Source organism: Petaurus breviceps, unplaced genomic scaffold (assembly GCF_028583685.1).
Source record: "Petaurus breviceps papuanus isolate PSGF00001 unplaced genomic scaffold, PetGlider_PUasm1.0 551, whole genome shotgun sequence".
NCBI classification, from domain to species: Eukaryota; Metazoa; Chordata; class Mammalia; order Diprotodontia; family Petauridae; genus Petaurus; species Petaurus breviceps.
Genome location: NW_027186372.1, coordinates 327,822 through 353,213, shown reverse-complemented (window position 1 = coordinate 353,213; position 25,392 = coordinate 327,822). Strand labels below are relative to the sequence as shown.

At 40.4% G+C, this 25,392-nt stretch overlaps 1 protein-coding gene across 2 annotated transcripts in view; it reads left to right on the top strand.

The window, feature by feature from the left end:
* Positions 1 to 9,849: 9,849 nt before the first annotated feature.
* Positions 9,850 to 25,392, top strand: part of HRH2 (histamine receptor H2) — a 53,797-nt gene continuing 38,254 nt past the window's right edge. For both annotated transcript variants that reach the window (XR_011171172.1, XM_069102301.1), the window contains exon 1: positions 9,850 to 10,141. The gene's annotated coding sequence lies outside the window, so the exon portion shown is untranslated. The remainder of the gene's footprint in view (positions 10,142 to 25,392) is intronic.

Genomic DNA, 25,392 nt, shown 5'->3' with positions numbered 1-25,392 from the left:
TTTTGTAGCTGTGTTCATATAGGTGTTGGGTTTGTTTTAGCAGGTAGATGCCCAAATATTTTATGTCTACAGTAACTTTATATGGGTTTTCTCTTTCTATCTCTTGCTGTTTAATTTCATTGGAAATATACAGGAATGCTGAGGATTTATGTGGGTTTATTTTATATCCTGCAACTTTGCCAAATTTATTTATTGTCTCGAGTAGTATTTTTTATTTGATTCTCTAGGATTCTCTAAGTATATCATCATATCATCTGCAAAGAGTGATAGCTTGGTCTCTTCTTTGCCTAATGTGATTCCTTTGATTTCTTTTTCTTCTCTAATTGCTACTGCTAACATTTCTAGTGCCCAATTGAATAAGAGGGATGCTAGTGGACATCCTTGTTTCACCCCTGTTCTTATTGGAAATGCTTCTAACTTTTCCCCATTACATATAATACTTGATGATGGCTTTAAATAGATGCTACCTATTATTTAAAGGAAGGCTTCATTTATTCCTATTCTTTCTAGTGTTTTTTTAAAGCAATTGGGGTTAAATAACTTGCTCAAGGTTTCACAGCCAGTTATTTCTGGGTGTTATGCTAAGTATCTGATCCCAGATTTGATCCCGAGGTCATCCTGACACTGGAGCCGGTGCTCTTACTCGCTGAGCCAACTGGCCACCCCTTCTTTCTTGTGCTTTTAATAGGAATGGATGTTGTATTTTGTCAAAAATCCTTTTCTGCCTCTATTGAGATAATCGTGTGGTTTTTGTTGATTTTATTTTTGATATGATCAATTATACTGATGGTTTTCCTAATATTAAACCATCCTTGCATTCCTGAAATAAATCCTACCTGATTCAAGTGTATTATTTTTCTGATAAGCTGCTGTAGTCTTTTTGCTTACATTTTATTTAAAATTTTTGCATCTATATTCATGAGGGAGATTGGTCTATAATTTTCTTTCTCTGTTTTATCTCTTCCTGATTTAGATATCAGTACCATATTAGTGTCATAAAAAAAAAAAAAATTTGGTAGGACTCCTTCTTCACTAATTTTCCCGAATAGTTTGTAGAGTATTGGAATCAATTGTTCTTTAAATGTTTGGTAGAATTCACTAGTAAATCCATCTGGCCCTGGAGAGTTTTTCCTAAGGAGTTCACTGATGAGTTGTTTGATTTCTTTTTCTAAGATGGGGTTATTTAAGTAATTTACTTCTTCTTCAGTTAATTTTGGCAACCTATATTTTTGTAAATATTCATCCATTTCACTAAGATTGTCAAATTTATGTGCATACAACTGGGCAAAATAATTCCTAATTATTGCTTTAATTCTCTCTTCATTGGTGGTAGGTTCACCCTTTTCATTTTTGATACTCATAATTTGGTTTTCTTCTTTCTTTTGTTTTTATCATATTGACTAAGTGGTAGTCAATATTGTTGGGTTTTTTTTTTTCATAAAACCAGCTCTTAGTTTTATTTATTAATTCAATAGTTTTCTTAATTTCAACTTTATTAATCTATCATTTGGTTTTCAGTATTTCTAATTTAGTATTTAATTGGGGATTTTCAATTTTTTTTCTAACTTTTTCAATTGCATGCCCAATTCATTAACCTCTCTTTTTAAAAATTTATTCATGTATGCACTCAGGGATATAAAACTTCCTCTAAGAACTGCCTTTGCTGCATCCCACAAATTTTGGTATGTTGTCTCATTATTTTCATTCTCTTGAATGAAGTTACTGATTGTTTCTATGATTTCTTGTTTGATGCATTCATTCTTTAGGATTAAATTTTTTAATTTCAATTAGCTTTTAGTCTGTCTTTCCATGGCCCTTTATTGAATATGATTTTTATTGCATCATGATCTGAGAATGATGCATTTATTATTTCTGCCTTTTTGCACTGAATTGTGAGGTTTTTATGTCCTAGTACATGGTCAATTTTTGTGTAAGTGCCATATTCTGCTGAGAAGAAGGTATATTTCTTTTTATCCCCATTTGGTTTTCTCCAGAGATCTATCATACCTACCCTCTCTAAAATTCTATTCACCTCAACTTCTTTCTTGTTTATTTTGCGGTTGGATTTATCAAGCTCAGAGAAGTGGAGATTAAGGTCTCCCAAGAGTATAGTTCTGCTATCTATTTTTCCTCCAATTCCCTTACCTTCTCCCCTGGGAATTTGGATGCTATACCACTTGGTACATGTATGTTAAGTAATGATATTGCTTCATTTTCAATGTTGCCTTTTAGCAGGATATAGTTTCCTTCCTTATCTCTTTTAATTAGATCAATTTTTGCTTTTGCTTTATCTGAGATAAGGATTGCTACCCCTGCTTTTTTTTACTTTAGCTGAGGCATGATATATTTTACTCCAGCCTTTTACCTTTACCCTGTGTGTATCCCTCTGTTTCAGATGTGTTTCATGTAAAAAGCATATTGTAGAATTATTATTTTTAATCCATTCTGCTATCTGCCTCCGTTTTATGGGAGAATTCATTCCATTCACATTTATAGTTATGATTATTATCTGTTTCTTTCCCTACATCCTATTCCCTCCCCTGTTAATGCTTATATTTTTTCTCCCCTTCTCCCTTCCCCTCCTTAATAGTTTTCCTTTTGGCCACCACCTCCCTCAGCATTCCCTTATAAGCCCCCCTCCCTTTTCCTCCCCTTCCCCCTTACTTCTTCCATCCCTACTAACCACACCCACCCCCTTTTGTAACCCTTTCCCCCTCCTACTGCCTTTAGGATATTTTTATACTTAATGAAGTATGTTATTTCTTCTTTGCACCAAGAGTACAGGAACAAATCTGATGCAAAGCTCCTCTCCCTCCCCTCTTTCCCTCTAATTTGATATGTTTTGTGTCTCTTCTCCATAGAGTCCTATGCTTAGCTGGTTGTTATTCCCTCCTTTCACCAGATCCAATGAGGGAAAAGCTCATATAATACTCATCTCCCTCCCTTCATTTCATCTGCTATATTGTTTTTATGCATCTTCATGTGGCATAATTTACCCTTTTCCACTTCATTCATTCCTCTTCTTCCATTGCAGTCCCTTTGTAGCTATTAATAAGATTTTTTTAAACATCGTTTTGTGTAATTTATACTCATACCTTCTACTTGTCTATAAACAGTTTGCTCTTATTAAATAACAGGGTGTGTGTGTGTGTGTGTGTGTGTGTGTGTGTGTTTGCGTTTCTATGTCACTCTTGCATCTTGTAATTGAAGGTTGAATTTTCCATTGAGCTCTGGCGTTTTCATCAGAAAGGTTTGGTAATCTGTTTTATCATTGATATAACTCATTCTCACTGGGTGGGTGATCTTTGGTTCTAACTTGAGCTCTTTTGCCTTACAGAAAATTGAATTCCACTGCCTCTGATCTTTCAGTGTAGAGGCTGCCAAATCCTGTGCGATCCTCAATGTGGTTCCTCGATATTTGAATTGTTTCTTTCTGGTCACTTGAAATATTTTCTCTTTTACCTGGTAGTTCTTGAGTTTGGCCACAACATTTCGAGGACTCTTCAATTTGGGATCTCTTTCAGCAGGTGTCAGGTGGATTCTCTCAATTTCTATTTTGCCCTCAGGTTCTAGTATCACAGGGCAGTTTTCCTTAATGAGCTCTTGGAGAATGTTGTCCAGGCTCATTTTTTCATCATGATTTTTGGGTAGGCCTATGATTCTCAGTTTATCTCTCCTGGATCTGTTTTCCAGGTCAGTTATTTTTTCATTGAGATATTTTACCTCTTTTTCCATTTTTTTTTCATTCTTGTTGTTTTGTTTGACTAATTCTTGGTTCCTCATAGAATTGTTTGATTCAATTTGGTTGATTCTGGTTTTTAGGAAATCATTTTCCTTGGTTAATTTTTGGAGCTCCTTTTCCATATCATACACTTTTCTTTTTAAGGAGTTGTTTTCTTCATTATAATGTTTTTCTAATTCTGCAATTTTGATTTTAAAAGAAATATTCATTTTGTCTTTTATCTCTCTCACTTGGTTTTCAAAGTTCCTTTTGAGCTCATCTAGGAGAACTTTCTGAGCTTGGGACCTGTTCCCTGTTGATCTTTCACCTGTGGCTGTGGAGTCCACATTGTCTCTCTCTGAGTTTGGTACCTCCCTCTGAGGATAGTAGGACTCCAGAGTCTTTGTAGTCTGCTTTCTACCCATTTTGAGGCAGGGCCCTGCCCTTCCTCTAGGGTTGCCTAGCCTTTACTGTTGAGGGTTCTGCCCTGGGGCAAAAGTTACTATGTTTTTAATGGGATGGGGGATTGGACTAGGCTGTGTTCACTCTGCCCTTCTAGGCCTTGGAGGTCCTGATAGGGGCTTTTTTTTTTTAATTTCTGGGCTATGGAGTGGTAGTCCCAGGAGTATTTGCTGTCCTTGACAGGGGCCTTGAATTTGGTTCTTACCTTGCACTTTCCAGTTCCAGCCCTTTGGTTTTCCACCAGGTAGCATCCTCCTAGAGCCACCAGCCTAGCAGCCATATTTATTCTTCACCAGCACATGAGTATTGCAGCACCCCAAATGACAGAAGTTTCTTTAGACACTAGGCCTAGAAATTATCAGCCCCTAAGTATTTAGAATGCTTCTCCCAACCACCACCAATGAGCCACACTGTGTCAAGTAGCATCACTGCCTAGGTTCATTTAAATTAAGGAATGATGTGAGTTATCCTCAAAAAATATTTTCAACACCTGTCATTTATTGGCTGTGACCTTTGATAAATCAATTTTAAATTAAGTCAAATTAATTAGGCCTTTATGCCCAAGTTTCTGTGCTAGTTTCAAGGGTATGCAATGTTAGAGCTGTGTCTTTCCATTCTTGACACGAGCATACCATTTCAAGGATAAGCCTCCGTTTTTGGTTACACACACCAATGTCTTGGTTCTCCTTTAACTCAGATTTCATGCAAGACTAGCCAAAAGACAAATAGGAACTACTCTGCCTCAAAATTAGATTCTGGAGGCCAATAACAGACTAGAGAGATTTTATGCCCTCACCTGGGAAAGAAACAAATTGTCCAAAGGCAGGTGACTGTTGATCATGAATCCAGCATGACCTGATGTTTTCTGAATACTATAAGTACCTAGGGGAAATGGCAGTATTCAGAAGCCCACTTGCCCCATGGAGACTTTCCTTCTCTATGGACCAATTTCTGCTTCTCCCTCCCCTGACTTTTAACTATGGATGACCTGAAGCAACTATTTACCAACTTGTGTCCTGAATTATAACCAGTTGCTTTACTATTTATGTCAATATAAAGATGAAATGTATCATAGTTTCTGATGTTGTGAGGCTCACATTCTACTTAGTTGCAGTAGAATCATATGTACAGAAATAATTACAACATGCATTAAGTAGATATGATGTGTATACACATAAACATATATGTTTGTATGTGCATATGCATATGTATGTGTATACACAAATGCATAAATGTATATATGTATACATACATACATACATACATAATCTCCCACCTCACAGGAGAAAGTCACCAATGGAAGAAGGGAACCAACATGGTGGAGGGTATTCCAGTGTGACACAACATATAAGGCATAGTGACAAAGCTCAGAAATTCATAAATAGAGTCAAGAGGCAACTAACGATTGGGCAGCCTAGACTCTGAATATTGAAGGATGCAAAATCTATTTTCCAGGACTACTCGTCAAAGAAGGAAATAAAAAGCAGAGGAAAGCAGTCAGAGATGCAAGGTCTACTGTCAGGCCCACCTACACAAGCACACCTTGCAATGTCATATTCTCTAATTTCTCTAACTTAGAGACACTATGGACGCAAGGGGAGAGAGGGGGAAAAGGAGGTTGAGAAGGAAAGATGATGAATTCAATTTTGCCCATGATGCTTTTGAGGTACTGTTGGTTCAACCAATGAATAATTAGAGATTGTGGACTGGGGCTCAGAAGGAAATGGGTAATCACTTCCCTTTCCTGGATCTCAGTTCCTCATTTATAAAATAAGGGAATCAGATTAAAATAATGTCAAAAGTACAATACATTTCTAAAACTCTCTGTTCTTTGTTCCCTCAGAGAAATCACAACTAGGGAGAACAGTCAAGAATAGAGTGATAATGAAAATTAGGAGGGAAAAACACCCTATTCCACAATATCAATGGTTGCCTGTCATCTCTAGGCTCAAATAAAATACACTGTCATTTAAGGCTTTTCGTCATCTGCCCCCTTCCTATCTTTCCAGCCTTGTTATACTTCACTCCCTTCTCAGCATTCTACAATGGCATCATAATAGCCTTTTTCCTGTAGTTCTTATAAGGCCCTCCATCTTCAGTCTCTGGACCTTTAGCCTAGTTATCCCCCACACCTGAAATGAATTCTCTCTTCACATCTGCCTCGTGGAATTCCTGGTTATTTCCACTTAAGATTCAGCTCAGGCACCAGCTTCTATATGAGGCCTTTCTTGGTCCCTCTATGGCCCACATCCAGGTCACTTTGGATCTTTTTTGCATGTGTTTTGTAAGTACCTACAGATATGCATTTCTCTCCCCTTTTAGAATGTAAGCCTCTTGAGGGCAGGCATTCTTCACATTTGTCTTTGTATCCCCGTATGTTTATTGTAGTTAGCACATGTTTAATAAATTCATCTTGATTAAACAGAGGTTTAAATCCAGATCCTCTGATTTCAAGGCTAAGACTTTCTACTAAGTTTGTGTCCTCCACCAAAAAAAAAATCTTACCTGGAGAAGATAAAAAAGATGGCAGGCTTTGTCCACTTAGTAATTCATCACTGAGCATTTCTGTAACTGAAGTAACTCCAATCCAATCAAAGATTAATTTGTTTCTTTCGGAAAAATCCTGGTTTCAGTATTGGAGAGAAAATCCCTATAGCAAAGAGCCAGCAAATGTATGCCTTCCCCATTCACTAGCTGCCTGCAGGCCTTGCCTGGCTGGTTGCCCCCCCATCCTTGGCTCATGATACTGACTATTAATGACAGGGGGCTAGCAGCTTATCATCAGACTGCCTTTCCCTCCTATTTCTTGCTCCCAGCCCACCCCCCTTGGCCTTTCAGAGCTTTTTATATTGCCTCAAATCAGGGTCTTTGGTTTGTTTAATTGGAGAGGTAATTTATAGATTCATGGAGCCATAAAGAGTTAGATTTGGAAGGGATGCAAGAACATAGAAAGGAGAATATGAGAACTGAAAGGGTATTTAGAAGTTGAATTGTCAGAGCTCAAAAGCAATTCTGTGTTGGAAAGGCTGCTGAATTTGAAATCAGAGGACCTGGCTTCCAATCCTGGTTTTACTCCTTACTATCTCTGTGACCTTGGACAATTCATTTACCTTCACTGAACTTTGGTTTCCTGGTCTATAAAACAAAATTGTCTGAGGAGATGATTTCTAAAGGGCTCTTTCAGATCTCAAATTGTAATGCCCTGATTAAAACAGAGTGTCAGCCTAGAAAAGGATCTTAGTAATCATCTGGGTTAGCCTCTAATTTCAGAAGAAACTGCTATCTAGAAAAAAAAAAAAGAGAAATACTTTCCCAAGGTCACAAAGCAATCAGCCAAACAATAATCAGCAAATATTTGTTAAGTGCCTACTGTGTATAGTACTATATATTTTAGGTGTTAGAGAAGATACAAAGTTTTAATAAGATACAGATGAGATTAGACAGCAATACAAAGATACAGCTCTTATAATATGCAGTACTAGAGTCCACATGGAATAAAGGCTTTGGGAAATGCTTTTTCCCTAAAATATGGAATATGATAACATAGGGAGATAATGAGACTGGCCAGAATACATCAGCAAAAGTTAAGGGGTTTTCTTGTCCCTGGCAGATACACATAAATGAGACAGTAATATTATGCAAAGAGTAAGAGGGAAAGGATCTTCTTTTCTTCACTTAGATTTTTTTCTTTCTCAATTGCATTTTCATGCCAAAGATTATTTTGAGAGCAAAGATAGACTTTGAACAGCTGCCATAGGGGGCTTTGGGACTGAACCCCTGGAATGGAGTTGGGGGTAGGAGTGGGGTACAGACTCCTGATCAGGGATTAAACCATACTCAGAGAACATTCTATCCCTAAGTCAGAAAGTTGTCAGGGATAATGGACTTCAAATCAGAACCATATATAAGTAGTTAAAATAAATAGACCTAATCTTATCCTGGGGTCATACTGACTGGCTTTTTGTTAGCTGCCTTTAACTGAATATGGTAGTTCATAATTGATTCATATCTGGGACATGTAAGTACTAGAAGTACCAAGCCTGCTCTTAGCAAAGAATATCATCCTAACCACCATATCTTAGCAGATAGGAACAGAAAGCCTGTAGATATCCCTGAACATATGAGGCACAGAAGATGGTCATTGAAAGAAACCCTGGTTATAAGTTCCTAACACATGACCTTTCGAGAATATTCCCTATATCAAAGTCCTCCACACTTATCATGTATATTAACTGAATTTGTTGTATCCTCCCACTGGTGATATGATATCCAGGTGAAGAATGTGTCCCATGTGAGAGAGAGCAGGAGGGAATATTTTACCATCACTTTGTTTGCCAAATTGCTTAAAGTGAGGTTTTTTTATTTGTTTTGAACTAATGCCTCTTCTGACTGATAAAAATAAAAACATAGGTATGGGTGCATTCACTATGTTTTTGAGTGGATGCTGACCTGCAGTGTATTCCAAACCTAGATATATGAGGTGACCCCCCCCCACACACCTTCTAGAGCAAAGAGTCAAGGAGGACCTGCAACTTGAAGGATTGTGGTACCCTCAGCAGGAAGATAGGAGTTTACAAGAGGAGTGGGTATGGAGGAAAAGATAATCAGTTCTCCTTTGTACATGCTGGGTTTGAAATACCTATAGGGCATCTAGTTAGAAATGTATGATGGGCAGTTGGTGATGTGGAACCAGAGGAGTTATGTGTATAGAGTTAATAACTGACCACATGGGATACAATGAGATCACCCAGTGAAAGAGTGCAACAGTAAAGTGCTACCCTGGGACTAGACATCCCAAGATCTGGGGGCAAAGGTGAAGGTGGTGTTGGTACCGCCTTACTACTCAAGGTCACAGACACTCTAAATTAGGATGCACATCTGTCTCTGGAAAACTACACAGATTTATGTAAAGGAAATCCAAAATACAACTCAACAAATAACCCTGTCTCTCACTGAAAAAGAAATGAGTCCCTGGTCTCAAAGAATTAACAGTCCAGAAGAGAGACAAGGACGAAAAAAGCTCCAATACAAGGGAGTGCATGAAATTGATATATGATGCATACATCAGGGTAGAGGAATTGGAGAAGACTTCCTAGGTGAGGTGACTTTTGTCATGGACCTTGATGGACAAATAAACAAATAAATGAATGAACAAAGAAATAACTCCTATTCTCTCATTATGTTTAAATTTACAAAGCACTGTCATTTACGGCATCTCAGAGTTGGAAGGGCCCTCAAAAGCCATCCATTTCATAACTGATAAGGTGGCAAGACAGATTATTATCCACATTTTATGCATCAGGAAGTTCAGGTTCAGGCTTCTGACCTTGGTAAGTCAGAAACACGAAATCCCAGATTCTGTGTTGTAAGGTCCCTCCCTGCTGTGGTATTCTGTGTTCTGTGACTTAAGGTGCCTTTCAGCTTTGATATTTTGTGTTATGATTCTAACATTGTCGTCCTCGGGTATTCTATGATCTGGATTCTAAATTCCTGTGCCCTTCTAATATTCTCTAGTCATTATTTTAATTTTCCATACAGCGATGGCATTCTATGATTCTAAAGTCACTGAGGATATTTTCAACATCTCCACTTACTCTGCAGTCAAATATCTGATCCCTCCCACTCTGACTGTGACTCACATATACATGCTGCCTGCCTCTGTGCGTGTGTGTGCGTGTGTGTGCACGAGAGAGAGAGAGAGAGAGAGAGAGAGAGAGAGAGAGAGAGAGAGAGAGAGAGAGAGAGAGGCGAGAAGAGAAGGGGGAGGAGGCAGAGGGAGGGAGTAAAACCTCTGTCACTCACTATAACCACTGCCATCCTATTGGGGTCTGGGAGAGCTCCAAGTCGTTAAATCGGGTGCTGCAGGAAGTTGAGCCAGGGAGACAGACCACGAGAGGCACTGAGAATCAGGGGCTCTCCTATCCTGTCAGCAAATCCTCCAGCTGCTGGCTGCATCAGGTACAGTAGTGCACACTTTATTGTCTTTATATCCCCCCCCAACTTGGATATTCTTTGGAGCTGAGCAGGAAGTGGGTGCAACATAGGCAAAGGGATGAAACCTAGACGGGGCGAGTGGTAGAAAAGAAATCCTTGGTCACATGAAGAGGTACTGAGTAAGAATCTGAATGCCTTATCATTCTGAAGCTGTTTGGGAGGGCTGGAGTTCTTTAAGGCTGAAAAAGAGGCTAAAGTTACCTGAAGGCTGAAGGAGATTGGGGGAGTCGATTTAGAGGTAGATTTGGAAAGGAACAGGAATCATCTGAGTGGGCTTATCACAGAATTTCATTAGTCACATATCTTCTGAACTGCTGCCACATCATTCCTGGTAGGGTGATCTTTTCTTCCTACCCACAGTTTTATTATGGCTTCTCATGCAGTTTCTCAAGGTGGATCAGTGCCTGGGCCTTAGGAATATCTCTGCTCTGCTTGCCCACAGCATAGTTAGGTCCTTGGCACAAAGCAGCAACAGGAATCTACAGCCTGAGCCTCCTTAGATCCAACTTTCTTTACCTCAGAACCATTCATTTGGCTTTAGCAACCCAAGCATGCAGGTGTGTGACTATATATACCTTTGGGGTTGGGAAGCACGGCTTGCTCCAAGGTGCCTACTGAATGTATGAAACTCAATGACTCCTATTCTCCCATGAGACTATGTGTGCCAAAAGCTGGAGACTGCTGTGTACTTTGGTGTAGGGGCTGTGTATGAAGAAGCTTTATATAGAGAGGGCAATGGGAAATATCTCTATAGACACAGAACCTCTCAGACTTATTCTGTGTAATTATTCATAGTACTTTAATACCATGGAAGATTGGAATGTTAGATTTATGAAACTTCAGGACCTTAGATCCTCAGAATCTTAGAATTTGAGAGTCTTCAAATTTTTAAATTATGTAATCTTGTAATTATGAAATCTTGGGACTTTATAAAGACTTAGTCTCTTGGAATACTAGAATCTTAGAATCATAGACTCATGGGATTTTAGAATTATGGAATCTTAGGATCATGAAGCCTTAGAAGCCTAGAGCCATGAGAGATCTTACACTTCTTACAGGATATGGAAGAAGAAGCACTAACTTCAGGCAGGGGATAAATTAAATCACCTCTAAGCTTCCTTCCAGCTATGAGAATCTAAGCCCCTGCTCAAAGCATAAGTCTGACTTCTGCTTGTTGTCCTTTTTTCCTTTTCCCTGAATTTCAATTTAAGTGATCCCAGAAGCTGACCCCCAAGAGGGTCCTAGAAAACTCCTTACCTGCCTGACTACTTTGGAGTTATGCCATTTTTATTTTTCTTGGAAACAGATTTAGATGAAGATGTGAAAGGAGAGAGGACCACACATTGTGAAGGGCAACCCACCATGATCAATCTTTCTTCAAATAAAAAAATACAAACTATTAGAGCTGAAAGCTACCTTAAAGAAGATCTACTTTAACTCTCTCATTATATAAATGATGAAGCAAGGTCAGAGAATTAGTTAGTGGAGATGTTGGGACAATGAAACAGGTCTCTTGGCTTCCAGTCTCAACCTCTTCTACCCCACTATAAATCTGAAGTCACCAAATAAAGCCAGGCCAGGTTTACACACCAAGCAACTTTGAGTTGGGGTGTCTGGGGTCTAGTGCTAGTCTTTGCAACTAGCTCACTGTGGATCGTTCAATAAGCCTCTTTCCCCTTTTTGGGTCTCAGTTTCCTCCTTTGCAAAATAGTCCATCCCATCTCTAATGTGTCCTAATATCCTTCCCAGCACTGATCTGGTCTCGATATTCTGGCTCCAGATCCTTCCAGCTCTAGCATTCTGTTAGTCTGTTGAAACACATGGGCTCCAACCATTTACTACAATCTGACTGGGAAAGAGCCTCTGTACTTCAATTTCATCTTTAAAATGTTAACAATATGCGTCCATTCCTGGCAGAGTTTGCTAAAAAGGCAAAGAGGTCAGAACCACTACTTGAAATGCCTCTTGAAAATCTAAGTGAAACGTAATTGCCACTTAAAACACAAGGCACGTTCCAGGGAGGGTGAACTATACAGGGCATGTGGGATCAGTACAGAAGCTGAGGTTTCCTGGGATACTAGGGATGGTGGAGAGTCAGCTAAGGAGAAAAAAGAGTTACAGGGAAGCAAGGAGCCCTTAAGATGGACTTATTGGTCCAACTCGCTCCTTAAGGATGTTGGGAAGCATATTCCTTCAATTTCTCCTGGCTTCTTCTTGTCTACTTGAATGCTAACAATGCCCCCTCTTCTAAGATGCTTTTAGCCACTCCTAGTTAATAGTAGTCACAAAATATTAAAGCTTGAGACCTTGGAAACCATCTATATTTTTACTTCCTTTATTTTGCAAATGTAGAAACTGAGGGCCAGAGAGAGAAAGTAATTTTCCCAAAGCTGTGTAGTTAGTAGTAGGTAACAGAGCTGAGGTTCAAACCCAGATATTTTGGCTCTAAGTCCAATGCCCTAACATTGAACCACGTTGCCAGCACTGGGAGCAAGACAGCCAGTGACGTGCAGGTTGATGATTACCTGGCCCTGAACCTTCAGACAGTTTGCAGAATGCTTGTGAGGAGAGAAGAGAAGGACCAGCTGCTTCCCATCCCCCCCCCCAGGCATGTACGAGAGGATGTAGGATTTATCTACTTATATAAGAATTTAGTTCTGTTAAAAGGAGGACATTCCTGTCAGTGGAAAAGTAGGATGATCCAGGGAGGTTGGGGACAAGTCTATTAAAACACAGCATATCGGGCTTAGACAGAATACTGAAGAGAAGGCCTAGAAAGCTTAGAAAACATGGAATGTCAGAGTCAGACGAGGATAGGGTCTAGAACATAGAATTTCAGAGATTAAGGGGACTTTAGAGTACACACTGTAGAATGTCACTATTGATATTCTAGAACCTTAGAGATCATTTCATCCAACCCCCATAATTATACAGATAAAGGAACAGGGATGGGGCGGCTAGGTGGCGCAGTGAATAGAGCACCAGCCCTGGAGTCAGGAGGACCTGAGTTCAAATCTAGCCTCAGACACTTAACACAAAAACTAGCCATGTAACCTTGGCGAAATCACTTAACCCCAATTGCCCTACAAAAAAGAAAGCAAAAAAAAAAAAAATGAGTTTCTCAGAAAAAGGAACTGAATTACTTTAGGGGCGGCCAGGTGGCTCAGCAAGTAAGAGCACTGGCTCCAGTGTCGGGATAACCTGGGGATCAAATCCGGGCTCAGACTCAGCACCACACCCAGAAATAACTGGCTGTGTAACCTTGAGCAAGTTACTTAACCCCGATTGCTTTAAAAAAAAAAAAAAAAAAGGAAAGAAACAGAGAGAAGGTTACTTGCCCAAGGGTGTCAGGGGTATATCTGAATCTCAAATCTGTCTCCTTGACTTTCACTTCAATGCTCCTCATACCATATCTAAGGCCTTTGTCAAAGATAATATTCATGTCTCCCTCCCCCAAATAATCTCTCCTACAGTCTAAATATTCCAGGTTCCTTCAACAGGCCTCTATACAGCTTGGTTTCTAGTCCCCATCCAGGCTTGCTCAAAGTAGTATCAAGGTATAATGGATAGGACCTTAGGCCTGATATCAGAAAGACCTTGGCTCAACTCTCAACTCAGACAATTAACTAACTGTATGATGCTGGGTAAGTCGCTTAACTTCCTTGTGCCTCAGTGCCCTCATCTGTCAAATGAGGGATCAGATTTGGCCTCTAAAGTCCCTCCTAGCTCTAAATCAATGATCTTATTCTTCTATGACCCCTTCTTGAGACTGACTGCAGCTTAACAATGTCTTCCCTAAAATGTGACACACACCACCCACACCCCCAGAACTGGCTGAAACCACTGGTTTCCAAAGCTCCAGGAAAACCAAGTTGAGGGAAAAGAAATTCAGAAGGGAGGTTTCAAAGGGTAGAGTAGAGAAATGGAGTAAGAGGATTTGTGAGGAATGGTTAAGAGGTAGTCAAGACCAGTTTCAAGGTTGTCCTCTCTTCAGCTAATGGGCATAGGATTGAGAACTTGGATAAGGGTAAGGCACACTTGTGGCCAGGCAGGCCAGAAACCTGGTATTAGAGTGGAGAGAAAAGAGTTTGCTTGTGCCCAAGGTAGCCACAGGTGGCGCAACCCAGATACCCTCAGATAAATGTTCTAAAACCTTGAGATTCAAAGGTGGGGACCAAGAGAGTCCAGGGCAGCCAGAAAAGATCAATGACCCAGGGTCTGCCCTGTTTCTCCATCCCAAGAGAAGCTAGTGGCTGCCCAGATATCACCCTGGACATTATAGCTCCCACAAGAATCTGGTAACTCCTGCTGCCTCTGATGCCTAGAAGAGGAGGTACTAGACTCATTCTTTTTAGCCTCAAAGAGAAGAAGTAGGTGTGATGAGGAGGAAGTTGAAGGCAGACAAATTTCAACTTGACATAAGAAAAAGCTTCCTAATAATTAGAATTATTCAAAAGTAGAATAGGCTGCCTGTAGACATCATCACCATCATAATATGAATAAAATAATAACTAGCATTTATATCAGACTTTAACATCTACAAAGTGTTTTACATTTATTATCTCATTTGATTCTCAGAAATCATCCACCAGGAGGTAGATGCTATTATCATCTCCATTTTATAAATGAAGAAACTAAGGCGGATCGGGGTTAAGTGACTTGCCAAAGGTCACACAGCTAGTGTCTTGAGGCTGGATTTAAACTCTTCCTGACTGCAGGTCCAGCATTATATCCACTGAACCACCTAGATACAGTGAGTTTCCTATCACAGGAGGTATTTGAGTTGAAGTTTGTTGCAGAAGGGATTCCAGTTCTTAGCTGGAAGTTCTAGAAAACTTGATGCAGTGGAGACAGCTGTGGATTTGGCATCGGGAAGGGAAAGTTCTAATCTCAGCGTACTATACCCTGATAGTGCAGGTAGTGCCTGGAGTCAGACACCTGAGTTCAAATCCAGCCTCAGATACTTACTCAGTGGGTAAATCACTTAACCCTTGCCTGTCTCAGTTTCCTCATCTGTAAAATAGAGGTAATAATAGTATGTAACTCTCAGGATTGTTGTAATAATCAAATAAGATAGAGAAAGGAAATCACTAGCTAAAGCTCTAGACAAGTCCCTTCCCATCTCTGTGCCTTAATTCCCTTGGAGAAGGGGAGGAAGAGGAAGGAGACTTGCACTTCTCTCTGTTGCTTACTTGCCTCTGTGAAGATCATTATCCTCATACTACCTGCTGCTTGGGCTTGTTAAACTGAAGGAAGTACTTTGTAAACTTTAAAGTGCAAGAGAAAACAGAAACCAATCTTACTATATCCCAAAGGCCCCAAGCACTGGAAGGTCTCCAGACAGTCAGAAGTACCTGGGGGGCAGGTCGGGGAACCTAGAGGTCTCCAGCATTATGCCTACACTCCATGGCCATCCCTGAAGTTAGGGTTGGGATCCTCCCAGGTGGGGCGCAGAGCTGTTCCAGAACATCTGTCTATGTACATGAAGAGTCACCCCACTGGAGAAGGTGTGTGAGTTTCAGAGTCAGAGGATTTGGATTTGGATATTTGTTCTGTTTGTTATTATTATTAATGATAATAATGGCTGACATGCATGGTTTCGCAAAGCACTTGGCACTTGTAACCTCGTTTAATCCTGAAAATTACTCTATGAAGAAATTATTATGCTATTATTATCCTCTTTTACAATTGAGGAAAATGAGGATGAGAAAGGCAAAAGACTTGCCCAGTATCACACAGCTAATTAGTGTCTGATAGGGCAGGATTTGAACTTGGGTCTACCTCACTGCAATTCCAGCTCTCTATCCACCTGGTAGCTCCATGGCCTCTGCTACCTATGTGACATTTCACGTCTTTAGACCTCAGTTACTTCCTCTGAGGTTATAAGACTAGAAAATCTCTAAAATCCTTCCCTCTTCTAAATCCTATGATCCCATGTGCTGGAGTTCCCGGCTCATTTCCCAACCTCTAAGGCTTCCCTTATCCTCAGGGTGACCTACAGACTTAGGTGTACAGAACGTGTGACAGGGAGGTTGGACTTCTCCAGCTGAAAAAGGGTGGAAAGGCTTAAGGGATACCCCCCCCCCCACCAAGGCTGAAGGAGGAGTGATACTGGCTGAGAGTTTCCATGAAAGTGACTTCAATAAACACATTGTTCACTTTAATAATAAATTTGGGGGTCACATCCTGGAAGATTTTTGGCAGATGACCAAGAAAATTTCAGGTCACAACACTTGACATTGTAATGTCAGAGAATCTCATGCTTCCACGAGACACTGGAGAACAGTTTTCTATGAAATAGGATTTTGGATTAAATAATCTCTAACACACCTTCTATCTCTAAAACTCTATACTGCAAGGTCAGTTCCTGATATATTTTTTTCTTTCTGTGCTCTATTTTTAACATTTTCTCTATCATATTGCATTTTTATCCCTTCTAGCACTGACATTCCTATTGCCAAGGGTCCTCTGTGGTGTCTATGCTAGGTTCTAAGGCTCCCTCCAACTCATAATCTGATTTGGGCTGCACTCAGGAATTTTGCAGCTGGCTTGTGGGTCACAAGTTTGCTCTAAGTGACCTTTTACTAATCTTAACATTCTTTGTTATTCAGTCGTTTTCAGTTGTCTTACTCTCCATTGACCACATTTGGGGTTTTCTTGGCAAAGACAGTGGAGTGGTTTGCCATTTCTTTCTTCAATACATTATACAGATGAGGAAACTGAGGCCAACAGGGTTAAGTAACTTGCCCAGGGTCACATAGCTAGGAAATGTTTAAGGTCAGATTTGAACTGAGGAAGATGAATCTTCCTGACTTAAGGCCCTGCTCTGTGCACTATGGCCCCACCTAGCTGCCCTTCTTATAGGCTATGAATCTATAAACCTATGCAAGCCCCCTTTCAGTATCCCAACAAGTGGTCAGTCATGCAGCTTCTGCCTGGGACAGTGACTTCTCTCACTCTTTAGACAGCCAGCTAATTAACTGGACAGCTCTGATAAAAAGTCGTTCTATCTATCGAGCCAAAATCTTCCTTTCCCACAACTCTCATCTAATTCTCCTCTTAGAACTCTACAAAATAAGATCAAAGATTTAGATCATGAAGATCATTTAGATCATAAAGACCATCTAATTCAACCCCCTCATTCTACAGGTGAAGAAACCTCAGAAGGTTAAGTAATTTGCCCACATTTACACAAGTAGAAAGTGATGTATCTAGGTTGGACTGGGGTCATTTAACTCTAAATCCAATACTTTTCGCACTCTCTTACTTCAGATATGCAGAGAAAACCATCTTATCTTCCTTTCTTTCCTCCAGGTGCAATATTCCCATTTCATTCAAGAAAACTTAATTTAGCAAAATTGGGGGGCACATTCTCCATTTGCTTTGTCCCTTCTGAAATGGAACAGCAACAGAAATGTGAGATCTCCCAGGGATAAAAACTCCCTTTATTGGTACAGAGCAGTTGCCAATCTTAGAATCTTAGATTACTATGTTGGGGACAGTAAGCATTGAACTGGCTTACCCAGGATCATACAAGCAGTATCTTTTCTAACTGTAGTCTTTATGAATCTCATTCCTTATCCACTAGAGTGGTGATGTTCCTGCACATTGACTTAGAAAACCAAAAATGAACATTTTCTCTATCTTATCACATTTTTATTTATTTTGTTACATATTTCCCAATTACATTTTAATCTGATTCAGATTCACTGGGGAATTTTGCCAGCTGCTTGCAGCCCACAGGCCAGATCTGACATCATGCTGCCTCTCTTCTTGCTGATTCATAGAATATTAGGGCATTGAATGTCAGAGCTAGAAGAGAGAACATATTTTAAAACTACCATGGATCTATGATCTCACTGGAGGGATCTCACTCTCTACCTTGGTGTAGAATATTAGCCAGCTACACCTCTTGTCCATATTCAACCAGAAATCCTCCAGAGAAGGTCTACCCAATGTTCTAAAAACTTCTTCCAAGTATTACTATATTTCCTGAATCTACTTGAGTGATCCTTTAGATTCCCTTAGGGAGGGGAATGGGAGTAGTTACAGAGGAGAAAGAGAATCAGAGGAAGAAGGAAGATAGGGTCCCCCATCTCACTACATTTTTCCAGCCCTTACATTTTCTCAATAGCACATTTGAGGACTTTAAGAAGTGAAATCTGAAAGAACTAAGGAAACAAAGGTTTGAGCTTTCAAGCATACTGATTTATTTAGCAATGCACACCAATTTCATAACAAATCAGAATGATGCTTCTTCAGCCTGGCACTAGACCCAGATGTAGGGGGAAACTGTCCTTTATGCATTAAAGAAAGCAATGAACAGTATATAAGCCAGGATATAGTATTAGGTCATCTGATTTCTAATTGGAGAAAAGGTTAGGGACTTTCCAAATTTGGGAGGAAAGAGCAAATAGGTACAGTGTTCCAGATGTGAAACAGGATGTCACTCAATTCTCACGATTTGGAGGTAGGCGGAATTTATAGTCAAATGCTCAAAACGGAGTCAGTTTTACAAAATGGAGTAAATTTGGTTCACAAAATTTCCCCAGTTTTCTCAGGATGTCAATACTGATGTGGTTCAATTCTTCAATGAATAACAGTGGTTAAATCAACATTTATAAATTGTCTTTAAAAATTACAAGGTTCTCAGTACCTTCTGATCCTTATTCAATTCAATGAGCATTTATTTAGCAATTACTATGTGCTAGGAACTGTATTAGGCTCAAGAGAAATGAAGATGAAAAGTGAAAACAATCCCTACCATCAAGGAGCTTCCATTCTAGCAGCATACAAATCAAGGACACAGATAAACAAATACAAAATGTGTGCTAAATAAATACTAAGTGATTTCAGGAGGATCAAGAACAAACAAGTCAAGAAAGGCCTTTTGTAGGTACTACCTGAGATGAATCTTGAAAAAAGTTAGAGATTCCAAAAAAGAATGAGGGATATTGAATGCTGAAGAAAGTCTGAGTGAATCTAAAATTATACCAGTGTCTTCAATGTAAATTGGAAAATTAGGAAGAGAGATAAATGAGTTTCTGTTAAGGCTATATTGTGTTTGAAGTATCTTTGGGACAACCATTCAAAGACATCCAACAAGCAGTTGGTGATGTAAGACTGGAGATCAGGAGGGAGACGAGAGCTGGATATATAGATCTGGGAATCATCTGCATGGAGATGATCAGGGGAACTAATGAGATCACCAAGGGTAAGAGATAGAAACAGACAACAATCTGGTAAAGGACTCAGAAGGAACACTCACATAGGTAGGAGAAAAATGAGGGGAGGCATTAAACCTAGAGACTAGGATGGTATATGTCAGACAGCGTTTGTTAGGGTGTTACTATGCTGCTTTTGCATGAGTAAGTCGGTCCTTTTCAAAGAGCTAACATTCTGCTGGGGAAAATAACATGCAAAGATATGTAAATAGGAGATATACAAAATAAATACAAGGTGATTTGGAGGGGGAGGGGAGAATGACAACTAAAAAAATCTGGAAAGTTCTCTTGAAGAAGATGGTATTTAAACAAGGTCTTTAATGGAACAAGGATTTTCAAGATGTGTAGGAGAGGAGGGTGGATATCCAGAAGCATAGGGGATGGCCTACACTATGACCATCATTCTGCCTGACCAGTGATAGAGAAGTAAGTGCTTCATTTCCCATCTACAAGCATAGAGCACCTTGAGCAACCCACACCATTACTTCCCATCTACATTTGCTTCTGGGCATTAACAGTGATCTTGGCCTTAAGAATTTCAGTCTCAAGTTCGTGCAGCTGCTAAAGAAGACAGGAGCCCAGGATCTCTGTCTGGAGAGAAGTACATAGTATTGGAATGACCAAGAGGCCTTCCGCTTGGAACAGCCTAGAATGTGGATGTTAGGATGCCAAGCACACACTTAGCAGAGACCAGATGGGATTTTGTTTGGATAAGAAAGGATCATCCTGAGAAAAGGGAGGGGAATGGGAGTAATTACAGAGGAGAAAGAATCAGAGGAAGAAGGGAGATAGGGTAGATTTGGGGAAGGGTGATTAGAAAGGGGGAGGGGATGGTCACAATGGAAGAACAGGAGCAGAGACTGATGTCACAGAAAGAGGATATAGTTACACTATAGAGAAGAGGGTCAGAGGGAAATAAGAGTGAGAGTCACAAAGGGAAGAGGTGGTTACAGAAATAAAGGGGCTAGGGAACAAGAAAGAAGATGGTCAGAAAGAAGGAAGGAGATAATTACAGGGGGAGAAGAGAATCAGAGGAAAGGATAGTAATAATCAGAGGGGCCATGGTCACAGAGGGGAAGAGGATCAGAAGGAAGGAAACGGGAAGGCCAGAGACCAAGGAGAAGGTGTTAACAGAGAGGTAAGGTGAGAGAAAGAAGAAAGTGGTCTGAAAGAGAAAGATATTAGACATAAGAAAAGGGAGATGCTTTAAGAGAGAGAAGAGAGACAGTTACAGAGAGGGAAAACAGGATCTAAGAGAGGGAGGGATGACTAATGAGTGAGGAGATGTCATAGAGGAAGAAGGGAAACAGAGAAAAGAAAAGTGGATGGTAGAAGATCATTACAGGGAGGGGAAGGAGCAGGATCAAAGAGAAAAAGGGATAATCATAAAGACAACTGGGGCATGGGGTGGGAGTGGAGATAAAAGACTCAGGAATGGGGTGGCTACAGAGGGAGAAGGGAAGAAAAGACAATAATCTTCCCATCCTCTGGCAATATTCCTTTGTTGAGAATCCTGAGGCTGGAGTTCTTTCTGTATCTAAAACTGGCATTACAGATCCTGCCATCCCATTTTCTGGGCTTCTGAAAAAGAAGAGAAGGGATGGTCATGGAGAAAGGAGGAGGGTGGCAGAATGGAGGGAATGGCCTGACGTGTAGAAGGACCATTTTGGATGGAAACTACTTTTCAAACAAATGAGATCCTCGGTCAGCTTCTTTACATAATGAGGTAATGCTTCAACCTTTCAAAAGAGAATGAAATCCCCACTTGAACACTCAGGACTAAAAGCAAAGAGATGAGAATGCTGCAGCTTTAGAAATCAATCAACTCAGGCTGAGGCTGGGAGATCTGTGAGCCCAGAGCACTTAGCCCTCTTGCCAGCGTGAAGCCTGAGGCTCCTGCAGAGGGGATCTAGGGACTCCAAGCTCCAGGTCAATGTGTGGCATTGAGCCTGGTGGGGAACATCTGGGACTTGGTCAGAGGAAGCCAGGAGGGCCCAGGGAGTTGTGAGGGGGAGAGCTAAAGTGTGGAGCTGTGAATCAGAAGGATCCAACCTGTGGTCCTGACCACCTACACACCCAGCCCACACTCACGCTCAGTGACTTTCTTCAGTCCCTGCACTGAGATGCGAGGATTGAGCAAAAATGTGGGATGCCCAGACAGCTTTCTCTTTAACTGATGGGAAGGAAGGCAGTATGTAGTAGTAGAAAATGTGTGGGTTTAGAGATATGAGACGAAAGTTTAAATGCTAACTCAAACATTTACTAGTTGTGAGACCCTGGGCCAAGTCCATTTACTCTCTGTCCCTCAGTTTCCCCGTCTGTAATGCTGAAATAAATACAACAGTCCTCTTGTCTCACAGGGTTGCTCTTGGGAAAGAGCTTTGCAAACCTTAAATTACTATAGAAATGTTAGCTGTTTTTGTTATAATACCAGATATACCAGATGGGCAGAGGATTCACTGTGTAGGAGCAAAAGACTTAGAGCAGGATTCAGAAGATGGCGCTTCTAATGCTGGTCCTGCCACCACTGATTCTGTACCTCTGCATAATGAGGGAAATAAAGCAATCAATGAAGCATCTGCCACAGCAGAAAAAAAAACACTCGTTCCTAAGTCATCCAATGAATATTGGGGTCCCTCCCGTGATATATATGTACTGTGGGATCCTGGGCAAGGCACCTGACTTCCCTGACCCTTGGTTTTCTCATCTACAAAATGAGGGGGTTGGATGACTTTCTGAGGCCTCTTCCAGCTCTACGTTTATGATCCAATGAACAATTGATTAAGCACTTATTATATGCCAGGCAGGGAAGCTGGGTGGTGCCATAGTGCACAGAGCCACTAGCCTGGAGTCAGGAAGACTCATCTTCCTGAGTTCAAATCTAGCTTCAGACAATTACTAGCTGTGTGATCCTGGGCAAGTCACTTAACCCTGTTTGCCTCAATTTCCTCATCTATAAAAATGAGTTGGAGAAGTAAATGGCAAACCATTCTAGTATCTTTGCCGAGAAGACCCCAAATGGGATCGAGAAGAATCTGAAATGAATGAAAATTACTAAACAATAAAAATGTGACAGGCGGTATGCAAGGTGCTAGAGATACAAAAACTAAAAAGAAATAGTCTTTGTTCCTAGTTATAGTGGCGAGGGGGAGGGGAGAGTGAGAGGGGAAAAAAAACTTCTAAATATATACAAGGCAAATGGGGGGGGGATTTGGTTAAGAACTAGAATATGGAGGAATCAAGAAAGACTTCCCATGGAAGATAATATTAATTGCTTTCTAAAAGAAACTGGAGATTCAAATCTCAGTTCTGTTACTTTCTGCTTATGTGGAATGGGTCCGATCATCCACATATCCTCATCTGTCCAACGATGGAGACGTACTGACAAAGGTGAGAGCATTCCTGGCATAGTGGACAAAGAGAACAAAGGAGATGGGATGTCACAAGTGAAATACAACAAGAAAGGCAGTTTTTCTGGATCACAGAGTGAGCAAAGGGAAATAATGCATAGTAAGGCTGAAATGGTAGATTGGAGCCAAGTTGTAAAAGACTTTAAATGTCAAATAGATGAGTCTGTATTTGATCCTATAGAGGTAATGGGGAGATACAGGAGATTATGGAGCAGAGAAGAGATTTAGTCAGTACTATATTTTAGAAATGTTTTGGCAGCTGTGTAAAGTACAGATTAAAGAGGAGAGAGAAGAGGATATTTGGAAACTATTGTAACAGTCCCATTAAGATGGCCTGAACTATGGTGGTCTACATGTGAGTGAAAAATGTATGTGAGATCCATTATGGAGGCAACAAGTAGACAACACTTGACAATTTGGGTGGGCTCAGTGACCTCTATGGTCCCTCTGAGCTCAGTGTGGAACAGTAGAAAGAGTACTGGATTTGAAGTCAGCAAAACTGAGTTCAAATCCTAGCTCTGCCATTTACTCCCTGTGTGACCTTAGACAAATTCCTTTATCTCTATGAGTCTGGGCTTCCTCATCTTCAGGATGAGGGACTCAGACTGGGGAACCTCTAGCATTCCTTCCTGCTCTGTTTCCCCATATGTATATCCATTCAATTACTCAAGAGGTGGCATGGCATACTGGATAGAAACTGACTGTGAAGTCAAAAAGACCTGGGTTTGAGTCCTGCCTCTGATTTATAACTGGTTTTGTGACCCTAGGCAAGCAAATTAACCTCCCAGTGCTCTAAGCAATTCTCTAAAGCTAGAAGTTGCAGAAGAGGAGCCAAACTACGTCAGTAGAGGGAATTTCCTCACCAGAGAGTTGTCCATACCACTGAAGTCAAAGGTCCAAACCTAGTCTTCAATGTGTTGCTCAGTCCTCTCTGGAGGGTCTTTCGAAGCCAAGTACAGTAGCAGGACCTGGAAGCCAGGGTTAGATCCAAAGAGAGCAGTCCCAGAGTTCTTACCAAAGCAATGTTACCAGGATTTCATCATCTGTCTCTCGCTCCTTCAGTCCTATAGTAGAATGAGCATGTCAGAAGACCTGGATTCATGTCTCTTCTCTGACACTTATTCGTTGTGTGATCTGGGAGGAGTCATAGCTATTTCTTCACGAAAATCCTTTGGAAAGTGGGTGGTACATGTATCACCCTCCCCCATTTACAACTGAAGAGAGTGAAATTCAAAAGGAAATCATAGGATCATTCTATTAAGAGCACCACAACAAGAGCTCTGAAAAGGAAACAGAGAAAAAAACTGAAATAGATGGTCTACCTGCCTTTTAGGACAGAAGCCTAGGAGCCTACTTGATATCAATCCAAGTATAGGATGGGGAAGATACAGCTAGATAGTAGTTCTTGTAATTAAAAAGAGAGACCTCAAATTCAGGGGTAAATTCCATTTCAACATGAGTCAGGAGTATGAAGAGGCAGCCCCAAAACTTAACTTGCTCTTCGGCCATATAAAGAGTCCTACTATGGGGGCGGCTAGGTACCACAATTAGTAAAGCACTGGCCACGGAGTCGGGAGGACCCGAGTTCAGTTCCAGCCTCAGACACTTAACAACCACACACACACACACACACCCCCCACACACACACACACAAAATCCGTCATGTAACCTTGGGCAAGTTACTTAACCACAATTGCCCTCCAAAAAAATAAGTCCTACTATGGTCAAACCGTATTTGGAGAATCAAGTTCAATTCAGGGCATTACATCCTAGGAAGGGCTTAGACAAGCTGAGTTGTGCCCAGAGGAACATGTCAAAGATGGAGAGAAAACCAGAAAGCATGTCATAGGAGGAAGAAATTAAGAAAATGGAGATATTTAGGCTGGAAAGGAAAAAAAATTTAAAGGGGATAATGACAGCAGACTTTCAGCATCTAAAACACTATCATGTAAAAGAGGGATTAGACATGTTCTCACTGAATGATTTCAGAAAAACCTGGAAAGATTTACATGAACCAATGCAGAATGAAGTGAGCAGAAGTAGGACAACAGTGTACACCGTAACAGCAAGATTGTATGATGAACAAGTGTAAATGATTTAGCTATTCTCAGTGATAGGATAATCCAAGACAATTCTAAAGGATTCACGATGAAAAATGCTTTTCATTTCCAGAGAAACAACTAATGGCATCTGAATACAGACCAAATCATACTATTTTTCACTTTTTTTCTTTTTTAGTTCCACTTTTTTTTGCACAATATGACTAATATGGAAATGTTTTTCATGATTATACATGTATAACCTATATCAGACTACCATCTCAAGGAAGGGGGAGATGACAGAGGGGAGAAAAATAGAATTTGGAAATTAAAACTTTTAGAAAATGGTAAAAAAAAATATTTTTATATTAATTGAGGAAAATATTTTTTAAAGATGTTTTGCCTAATATTAGAGGGAAGACAGAACTAGGCCCTATGCATGATAGTTAACAGAGAGGTTGACTTTGAATTGATTCCAAGATTATTTCTCCCATTTAAGAGTAAGGAAACTAAGGCTCAGAGGAGATAAGTGACTTGTCTAT